This window comes from Microcebus murinus, chromosome 7 (assembly GCF_040939455.1).
Source record: "Microcebus murinus isolate Inina chromosome 7, M.murinus_Inina_mat1.0, whole genome shotgun sequence".
Taxonomy (NCBI): domain Eukaryota; kingdom Metazoa; phylum Chordata; class Mammalia; order Primates; family Cheirogaleidae; genus Microcebus; species Microcebus murinus.
Window position 1 is genome coordinate 97,911,969 of NC_134110.1, and position 11,412 is coordinate 97,923,380.

The window sequence follows — 11,412 nt, forward strand, 5'->3', positions numbered from 1 at the left end:
ATGCAATGGTAGCTATATCTTATTTCACTATCAATTTATCCAAGTATGTAATTAGGGAAAAACTTGAATCATTTGGGGAACCATGGGAAATGGACGTTTGACCTAAGTGCCCTTTGACAGTGAATTTTCATACCATTTCAGTAGCATATTTCTTCATTCAAATAAATCAGAAATATTCTTAGCACAGAAGCATAAATGGGAGTGAAATCATTTAAGTTTTCATTTTAAACCTGTGATTACTCTCCTAGGAATTAATGAGAGAACACTGGAGTGGGGCTCAGGTGTCCTGAGGACGTCTTTCAATCTCTCTGGCCTTAGTGTCCCCCTCTGCAAAGCGAGGGTGTAGACTAAATGATCTATAATGTTCTTTCCAGCACTACTGTTCTGTAACTATAATAGCTTAATTATTATAATGTGTAATTGTGTTCAACACACAGACAAGTGACCGCCAGGCACAGGAATGTAACTTAAAGAGTAAATGCTTTGGTTTGTTCAGAAAACACTATGAACTTCTTTCCAAAGATGGGTTGTGGTTAATAGTGGATATTTTGATTATGAGAAAAAGAGTTTCTTTGAAGCTTTAGCTGGAAGTACAGCAATAGTGTAGTGTTCCTACAAATATCACAATGTATTCAAACAAATATTTTTCTATCAGAAATCATTTTTGTAAAAGCTGTGTGTTTTTATGCAACTTGTAATAATAAATGTTATCTTTATTTTAGAATAAACACTGGCTTTTTCTTGTTTATTAAAATAAATAAATAAATAAATAAAATAAAATACAGCTATCAGGTGAACCCTAATCCAAAGTGATTAGTGTCCTTAAAGGAAGAGGAAATTGGGACACACAGAAAGACACCAGGAACGCATGCACACACATGAGCACAAAGGGAGAAGGCAGCCATGTGTAAACCAAGGAGAGTCCTTAGAAGCAACCAACCCTGATGACATCTATATCTTGGACTTCAAGCTTCTGGAACTATGAGAAAATAAATTTCTGTTGTGTAAGCCACCCAGTCTATGGTATTTTGATCTAGAAGCTCAAGCAAACTAATGCACCATCTTAGATCAGTGCCCCATCATTTCACCTTATCTTTGCCAATATGCTCTACTCCCTTGGCCCTTCATACTGTAGGCTTCAGCTAAACCCTGAAAACATTTCACAGTGCAAGCCAGAGCATGCTGATTCTAGGCTCTCTGTGTTGCCTGGGGAGGTGTGGTTGTTCCAGGCATGGCTGGACACACCAGGAGCTGTACTCCAGGAGAGGCACTCCCACTTCCCTGCCACTTGCCCTTTTTATAGTGACTTTGAGATCACCCAATCAATGAATAACACATGGAAGTTTCCTGAGTGTGAAAGTGCTCTTGACAGTAGATATGGCAGCTGGTTTTGAGTTGCTCAGGAGAACTTCATGCTGCTGCTGCTGCTGCTGCTGCTGCTAACACCAGAAAGACATTTCAGCTGGTTGAAATTCTGTGAAGTCCCAAGTGGGGTTGAGAAAGGCGCTGGGCTCACTTAACTTGTCGCCAGGCAACCAAGTGACTCAACAGACTATTTGGTTTTATCTCTCCTCATTTTCACTGCAAATGGCCAGCAAAACTTCATTCTTGAATGAACACATGCATCTTCTCCATGACTGTAATAGGCATCTGAGTTTCGTTGTAGGAAAAAAAAAGAAAAGAAAAAGGTGTAGTCTAGAGTCAGGAAGATCAACTACTAGACGAATCAGATGATCCAGAATTGAGGGTCCAAGCATTAGAGTAAGCCAGTGGCAGTAGGATGCATAGGGAGACACACTATGGGTGACATGGGTGGGACATAGTGACTAATTGCATGGGGTATGTCTTGTCCATTTTCTGTTGCTATAACACTGCACAAATTGATACTTACCATAAATTCTCAGGTATAAATCTGCATAAAGATGTTGGCAGTGACTACAAAGCTCATTATTATTCTCTAGCCATCTCATATTCACCAACAGCATATTTCTTGCCCCTTACCAAAAAAAAGATGGAAGCCATAGAACAAGAACAAACAGTATTCTGTACCAGCAGACTGGACATGGTCTACCCTTCCCCCCTCTTTATATCTGAAGTGACTCTGCTCCTGTGAAAGCCCCTCCACCTGGGACCTGGATGCTACCCTTTCCACCTGGCATTATCTACTTCCCCTCAGCTATAGCAGCTTCAAGTGCTCTATCAAGTTCTCCTGACGTTTTCAAATTAGTGCTTAAATAGGCTCGTTTTCATTTTTAATCAAGGCATAATTCACATAATATAAAATTCACCATTTTAAAGTACACAATTCAGAAATGTATAGTATACTCACCATGTTTTGAAAACATCACCAGATAATCCAGAATATTTCCCTCCCTAAAAAAGAAACCACATACTGCTCAGCAATCAGTCTTAACTCCCCCACTTTTCCCCTGGCAACCACTAATCTACTTTCTGTTTCTATGGATCTGTCTATTCTTGATGTTTCATATAAGTGCATTTCATACAATATGTGGCCTTTTTTGTCTAGCTTTGTTCATTTAGCATAAAGTTTTTAAGATTCGACCATGAATGTGTCAGTACTCCACACATTCTTAAGGCTGAGTAATATTCACTGTATGGATGTACCACATCTGCTTACCCTTTCATCAGTTAACGAACATTTGGGTTGTTTCTACATTTTGCCCATTATAAATAATGCTACTATCAATATTCATGTACACATTTTTATGTACACATATGTTTTCAATTCTCTTTTATATACCCACGAGTAAAATTACTGGGTCATATGGTAATTCAACATTTCACATTTGAGGAACTGCCAGACTGTTTCAAAGAGACAGCACAAGTTTATCTTCTCATTAACAATACATGAGGGCTCCAAGTTCTCCACATCCTCACTAACACTTTCAATTAGCTGTCATCTTAGCTATCCTAGTGGATAAGAAGTGGTATCTTGTTTTGGTTTTGATTTGTACTTTCCTAATGGCTAATGATGTTGAACATCATTTCATGTGCATATTGGCTATAATATATAGTATATAATATTTGGAGAACTATCTATTCAAAATCCTTACTAATTTTTAATTGCATTGTCTTTTTGTTGTTGAGCTGTTGGAGTTCTTTATGTATTCTGGAGACTAGATTTTATCAGATATATGATTTGTAAACATGTTTCCTCATTCTGTGAGCAGATGTTCTCTTTATTTACAGAGTACTTTAGTGCACAAAAGTGGTTTATTTTGATAAGGTCCAAATTTATCTACTTTTTTCTTTGATTGCTTATGCTTTTGATGTCATAACCTAATCCAAGTTTGTCAATTTTATGGATCTTTTCAAATAAACAATTTTTGATTTTATTGATTTTCTTTGTCGTTTTTCTGTTCTTTATTTTCTTTATTTCTACCCTAATCTTTATTATTTCTTTCCTTCTCCTTTCTTTGGGTTTGTGTTTGGCTTGCTCTTCTCGTTTCTTGAAGTGGAAGTTTAGTATATTCATTTGAGATATTTCTGTTTTTTCAATGTGGGCATTTGTAGCTATAAATTTCCCTGTAAGCATAGTTTTCCCTGCATCCTGTAAGTTTTGCTATGTTGTGTTTTTATTTCATTCATCTCATTTCCTTTTTGATTTTTTTCTTTGATCCATTATTTTATAGGAATATGTTTTTAAATTTCCACATATTTGTGATTTTTTCAAATTCCCTTTTGTTGTTAATTTGTAATTTAATTCCTTTGTGGTTAGATAACAGACTTTCTATGATTTCAATATTTTTAAATTTATTGAAACTTATTTTATGGCTTTAAATATGGACTATCCTAGGGAATGTTCCATGTACATTTAAGAGGAATGTGTATTTTACTATTGTTGTTCTATGGATGCTTGTTGTTATACAGTGTTGTTCAAGTCTCCTAGGTCCCTGCCTATCTTCTGTCTTATTTATTAATCTCTTATTGAATGTGGACCATTGACATCTTCAACTAATATTTTTTACATTGTCTATTTTTTTTCAAATTTGTCAGTTTTTTCTTCCTGTATTTTGGGGCTCCTTTGTAATCTGCATATATGTTTATGATTTTTGTATCCTCTTAGATAGACCCTGCAGCACCAGTTTGAGGTCTTTTACAGCTACAGTGTTTATCTAATCTGTGGCTAGTATAATTCTGTCATTATGCAAAACAGGCAGACACTAAATGGCTAAAAATATGCTTATTTGAAGCTGTATTGAAAATAATCGGATCCATAAAAGTTTGAGTTTGGTTCCAGTGGGGTTTTAAGCTAACAGTTCCCAGTTTATTGTGAAGAGATAAACACAGGGCCAATAGACAAGGCCATCTTTAGTTCACTTATATAACAATATAGAAATTTTGGTCTACATTTATTTTTTGCTTTCAATACATTGAATGTGTCATTCCACTGACTTTTGGCTTCCATGGTTTTTGATAGAAATCATTTGTTAACCCTATTGAGAATCCTTTGGACGTGATGAAGCAATTCTTACTCTCTGCTTTCAAGATCCTCTTTGTCTTTTGACAACTAGATTATGACATGTCTCAGTGTGAGTCTCTTTGAATTTATCCTACTTGGAGTTCATTGAGCTTCTTGAATGGTTAGATTAATGTTTGTCCTTAAATTTGAGAAGGTTTTGGCCACTATTTTTTCAAATATTCTTTCTTCCCTTTCTCTCTCATTTTTCCTTCTGAGACTCCCATTATACATATGCTTTTATTCTTGATGGTGTTCGATAGTTCCTTGAAACTATGTTCATTTTTCTGCATTCCTTTTTCTTTCTGTTCCTGGGACTGGATAATTTCAATTGGCCTATCTCCAAGTTCTGATTCTTTTGTCTGTCTGTTTGAATGTGAATTTTTTGTACTTTTCAACTCCAGAATTTCCATTTTGTTCCTTTTTATATTTTCTATCTCTTTATTGATATTTCTCTATTTGGTGAGACGTTGCTATTCTTTTTTTCCTTCAGTTCATCAGACATGGTTTCCTATGTCTCATTTTTTTTTAATTTCCAAGAATTTAAGGAGTACAAGTGTTTTGTTGTTGTTGTTGTTGTTTTGTTGGTTTGAGGTTTTTTGTTGCTGTTGTTGTTACATGGACGGATTGTATCATGCTGAAGTCAGGGCTTTCAGTGTACTCATCACCAAAATAGTGTACATTGTACCTAATAGGTAGATTTTTATCCCTCACTCTCTGCCCATCCTACCCCTCCTTACTTTCCAATGTCCAGTACACAGTTTTAAAACCATATATTTCCCTCTTTTATCTCCCACTTGTGAAAGCATGTGGTTTTTCTATTCCTGAGATACTTCACTTAGTTGCTACAAAAGACATTCCTTTCTTTTCTATGGCTGGGTAGTACTCCATTGTAGATATATAACCACATTTTCCTTATGCACTCCTCAATTGATGGGCACTTATATTGGCTCCATGTCTTTGCAATTGTGAATTGTGCTGTGATAAACATTTGGGTATAAGTGTCTTTTTGATATAGTGACTTCTTTTCCTTTAGGTAGACATACAGTAGTAGAGCGATTACTGGATCAAATGGTAGTTCTTCTTGTCCTTTGAAAAATCTCCATACTGCTTTCCACAGCAGGTGTTCTAATTTATAGTCACACCAACAGTGTATAAGGGTTCCCTTTTCACTGCATCTGCACCAACATCTATTGTTTTCTGAATTTTTAATAATGGCAATTCTGACAGGGGTAAGGTAGTATCTTATTGTAGTTTTAATTTGCATTTCCCTGATAATTAGTGGTATTGAGCTTTTTTATATGATAGTTGACCATTTGTCTATCTTCTTTTGAGAAAAATCTGTTCATGTATTTTGCCCACTTTTTGATGGGGTTATTTAGTTTTTTTCTTGCTTATTTGTTTGATTTCTTTGTAGATTCTGGATATTAGCCCTTTGTCAGATATAGTATGCAAATATTAATATATTCACCCATTCTGTAGGTTGTCTCTTTATTCTGTTGATTATTTTCTTTGTTGTACAGAAACTTTTTAGTTTAATTAAGTCCCATTTATTTATTTTTGTTGTTGTTATATTTGCTTTTGGGGTCCTACTCATAAATTCTTTGCCTAGGCCAATGTCTAGAAAAGACATTGAACATATTTAAAACAATTGACTTAAAATCTTTGTACAAAGTGTTCATTATCTGGGCTTCCTTAGGGACAGACAGCCTTTAATTATGGATTTTTTTTTTCTGTGTATGAGCCATACTTTCTTGTCTCTTTGTATGTCTCATAACTTTTTGTTGAAAAATGTACATTTTGACAATATAATGTAGCAACTCCGGAAATCATATGCTTACCCCTTTCCAGGGGTTTTGTTAATGCATATTATCATCATTGTTATTTGGGGGTTTTGTTTGTTTGTTTGTTTAGTGCTTTTTCTGAATTAATTTCGTAAAAGCCATGCTCTTTGTTGTGTGTGCTTTTTGATGTATCTTCTCAGTTAACATAATGGTCAGCTAATGAATGGTCACAGGTTTTCTTAAATTCTTGGGATCAAAATATATCCCAGTTTTTGCTCAGAGGCTCTGCTTGCATGTTGGGGCCCTCTTGGCCAGAGTTTACAGCTCTGCCTTAGCTTTCACTTCCACTTACAGAGAGCCTCAAGGTCAGCCAGCGTGAGAGCGTAGGGCCTTGGCAGGCCTTTGCCGAGTGTCTGCACAGCCCCTGAGTATGTGCACATCCTTCCAGATTCTCAGGAATATATAGAACCTTTTCAAACCTTTAAAAACATTTTATTCACCAGCCGTTCTTCCTAACATTTTTGGTTAGTCTATTGTTTGCCCCAACTATTGTCTGTCACTCCAGGCAGCAGCAACTAAAACACTTGCCTATGTATGTTTTTGACAAACATCCTCTGGTAGCATCTTTAGCACTGGGCTAGTTGTGAGTCAGTGGAAACAAAGACAAGCCTCTCAAGCAGGTCTCCCAGTGAGCCACCAAACAGGCCCAAACAAACAATTGCCGTTCTTTCTGAATGAGGTCCTTTCTGCTCTCTCCAGTGCCAGGAACCCAGGCTTTATCTCCAAGGCTACAGCTGAACTGCAGAGTGGGGAATGGGACTAAGACAAGTCAAATGCCACAAGTTTGCTATTGTTGGCAAGATTTCGTGTTTTTCCTGACTAAGCTTCCCCTGGGTTGCTGCAAGCATTTGATTATTTCCAGAGTCCAAAAAATATCAATTCTGACAGGTTTCTTTTAACCAATTTTTTAAATTGCTTTTATGGAGGGTAGAATTTCAGATTTCCTTACTTTACCATTTTTGCTGGCATAACCTCTGCCTTTGTTTCCTGAGCACCTCTGTCTACCATCCAAACTCTGTCCTCTTCATAATCATACTCAAATTATTTGGAAGACTGTTCACATTTCTTGTCTCACTTGCTTAGTTCTCACTCCATCCTCAAGCTTCTCCTGTCTGGCTGCCACTCTCACCAATCCACTGAAACTTCTCTTCCTAAAGTCACCAGAGACCTCGATGTCCAAAGTACACTTACTTAACCATTTCCTATTTTTTTAAACACTGTGAATTTTGTGCTTCTGTGCTGCCACTTTCTACATACTCAGCTCTTAATACAGTGCCTGGCACATAGTAGGCACTCAAAAATATATTTTGAATGAATGAATAAAAGAATGATTTCACTACCTTTTTGTCACTCTCACTCTGATATAGATGCCTCTTTCTTGGTCCATCCCTCTCTTGCCTATGGATGCTCCTCAAGGTTCAGTGACAGGTGATACTCCTTTCTCATTTTACATTCTGTCCCTTAGTTAGTCTCAACCATTTGCAAGCCTTTGTTTATCCCCTGTATGCCAACTCAAGACATCAAAACCTAAATCATAAGATAAGTAGGTAAAACCCAGTGGATTTGTAGGGCAAGGAAACTACTCTGTATGATACTACAATGGTGGAGATATGTCATTATAAAATTTCCCAAATCCATAGAATGTGTATCAGGAGTATAAACTATGTACTTTGGGTGATAATGATGTGTCAATGTAGGTTCTTCACTTGTAACACATGGGTCACTCTGGTGAGGGATGCCGAGAGTTGGGGGTGCTGTGCATGTGTGGGTGTAGGGAGCATGTGGGAAACTCTCTATCTTCTGGTCAATATTGCTGTGAACCTAAAACTGCTAGAGAAAATAAAGCCTATTAGAAAAAAACTTAATCACCATCTTCACCAATAAACTTGCTTCACCTCATATTCCCTTTCCCAGTAAATAATTCAACCACTCTCCAGGTGTCTTAAACAGAAGCCTGGGAGCCACTTTGACTGACGTCACTCTTTCCATTAATAACATCCAATAATGACATTGGTAGGAATGTTATTAAAAAACCAATGTTATTGGTTGAGAAGATGCATGCATGCATGCATTGGCCATCTACTTAACCACTTCAGTACGAGCATCGACTAACTTCAGTACAAGCATCGACTATAGTCGACAGCCACAGATGAACATGCACAGCAGAGCGTCGACTTTAGCCGACTGCCATAATATGAAGGCACACAGCCAAGCGTCAACTTTAGTCAACAGCCAAAAGCTTTTACTTTTACAACTTTTATCTCTGCAGTTGCAGTGTGTACGTTCAGCCAATAAATTACTATGAATCTGTGACCTTTTAACAAGTCCTTAGTAGAAGTTATCATAGTTATTTTCCTAAAGCTCCCTGTAAAGTAAAACAATCTTTCAGTGCTTTAAAGCTTTCCTCATCACATAAGAGCAAAATGGATTCGTCATCAATGCACAGCACAAACTATTGTGCGGACTATGAGTGCCAGCTGTGGGCAAGGTTTTGCGGCCGGTGAGCATGGTACCGAAGTGGTTAAGTCTGTAAAGCATAGGCTAGCTTTCCCAGGGAACGCCCCAGAGGTAAAACAAGCTTATGAGAAGCAAGTGAAATAGCAAGCTCCCACTGCTGCCAACTAGGAGTGGAAAAGTAAACTGGTTTCAAATTGGAGACATTTCAGACACCAGCTGACTAGACACAAAAGTGGCCACTGGGCTGCAGGATTAGAGAGAAAGCTACCTCTAGAGAGAAGAGGCATTTTGACCTTCTTTGTCAGGGGAAAACAACTCATCACCCTCTGTAAGAACGTCTCCAGGTCGGGAATGGTGAACCCCTGCGAGGTATGTGGCCTTTGCGGATATTGGATAGACACAGAGCATAGGCTGAAAACTACAGTGAGACCAAACAATCATGTAGCAACTCGGATCCCTGGAGAAGGAGATGCTCTGGAAAAAGGGACCCATAGAATTATATATTAAGAAGGGAAATGAAATCGATCAAAAATGTGTTAGTAACTTTCACTAAAATATTGCATACTGACATTGTATCTCCGAAAGCTATATTTCTCTGTCAATTTTTACATTGTATATAATCTGTAACCAAATTGTATTGTTTAAAATGAATATATATAATACATATATATATATTATATATATTCATCCCTCTTGTTTTCCAAGGTGTTATATAATACATTGATTTTTTCAAAGAAAACTCAAATGTGCTGTAGTGGTTACCTAGGAGATAAGAGAATACATGGCATGATTTGGATTTATTTGTGAATCTAATCCCCCCAATTCTAACATTTCATACCCAAATAATTAGAAAAAAGTATACTGTTATTTTTTTCTCTAAGTTTATTTCACATTTAGAGAACTAGATGTTCTTTGGTACCACGCTCACTGAATGCACTTTGGTACTGCACTCACCGGCGGCGAACCCCTGCCCACAGCCGCACTCACAGTCCCCACGATAGTCTGTGCTGTGCATTGACGACGAGTCCGCTTGCTCTTGTGTGATGAGGAAAGATTTAAAGCACTGAAAGCTTGTTTTACTTTACATGCAGCTTTACTTGTAATGTAAATCAGAATAGGTAACATATACATGTATGTTTTCATTACGTTATTTTTAAATGTTCACAATTTTATTTTGATAAATGAAAAATTAGAAAAGTCATATCACGGCTGTCGGCTAAAGTTGCCGTTCACGTTCATCTGTGGCTGACGCTGGTACCAAAGTGGTTAAGAATCAGTTTTTTAATCAAGATTTTAGAAGCTTCTTCTCACCTTGCTTGGATTGATTTTTAAAAAACAAAGCCAAAAAAATAAAAGTATCAGTGGCCTCTTAATAAATTAACTGACAAAAAAAATGCAAGAAAATTTCACATGAAATAAAATGCTTATATCTTCCCTGGGGTTGGATAGGCTTTATTAGAAATCCACTTTACACTTCCTTTACCTTCAAAGATCATCCTATTGAAGTCAACAAGTTCTCTTAAAACATCCTTTCCAGCACTCAGTAGAGAAAGAGCATAACCCCTACATAATGGTGGAATATGAACCTCAAAGACTTTGTTCCCTTTTATCTAAATGACACAGACTTGCGAGTATGAGAATGGACTAAAAATGATAGGAGTTAAAGTCTCCTAATTCTCTGGAGCTCTAGGTCTGCTTAAAGATGTTTGTACTCTTCTTGCCTTTCATCTAACCTCACCTAAGTCATTTACACGAGAAAGGAAAAAGAGCCAAGTAATTGTGCTTTTCTCAGAATCCAACAGTTCTTGGAAAGGAACAAGGCGTCCGGCAGAAGCTCGGAGGGCAGAGGTTAAAGCATCAAGCGTACAGAAGCTACAAACATGGTTAAACACCCGCCTATCAGTTCAGGGCACCTTGACATGTAGTCCTGAAAGAGCCTTCAAAAATGGTAACTGCTATACAATTTAAAATATGTCTGGTTGCGAGAAGGACGAGAAGCCAGCCAGGCTGAGTGGAGCTGGTCACATGCCCATACTCTCTGCTGAAATGCACAGCTCTGGGATCAGAAGGAGCAGCCTGTGTCCCCTCCACCCAGTGTCTGTTCTATCCAGTGAGCTTCCACTTTTTGAAAGCTATCACCGTAACAATATTTAACCATCTGGTGGGCTAACCTTTATTAAAAAATATAAATCCCCAAAGTAGTGACATCTTACTTGATTGATTACTCAGCTTTTGTTTTCAATGGTTGTTTGGGATAAATCCTGAACGATACTCAATCTCCCCTTCATGCCACAGCTCTCTGGATCTTACTTGCTGTGTTCCAATCAAGTTGACATGATGCCAATGGGAACAACTCATCCTTCTTCTCCTTTAATTTGCCCTTTGGGTACAAGTGCTGTACTTTAAGATGGTGATATAATTCGAAATAAGAACCTCTACCCGGTCTGTGGAGATAAAATAAGAAAGTGATCTGCAGCCCTGGATAATGCCAAGGAGAGTATTTTTTTAACATCATTGGAAGTCCTGCTGATATGAAATGTCTCATAAACAGCATGATGTAAAAACTGACATCTGTTAACCATGTAAAGTTGACTTTGTGGAGCCCACTTCCCAACTTAGCTTGTGGGTGTT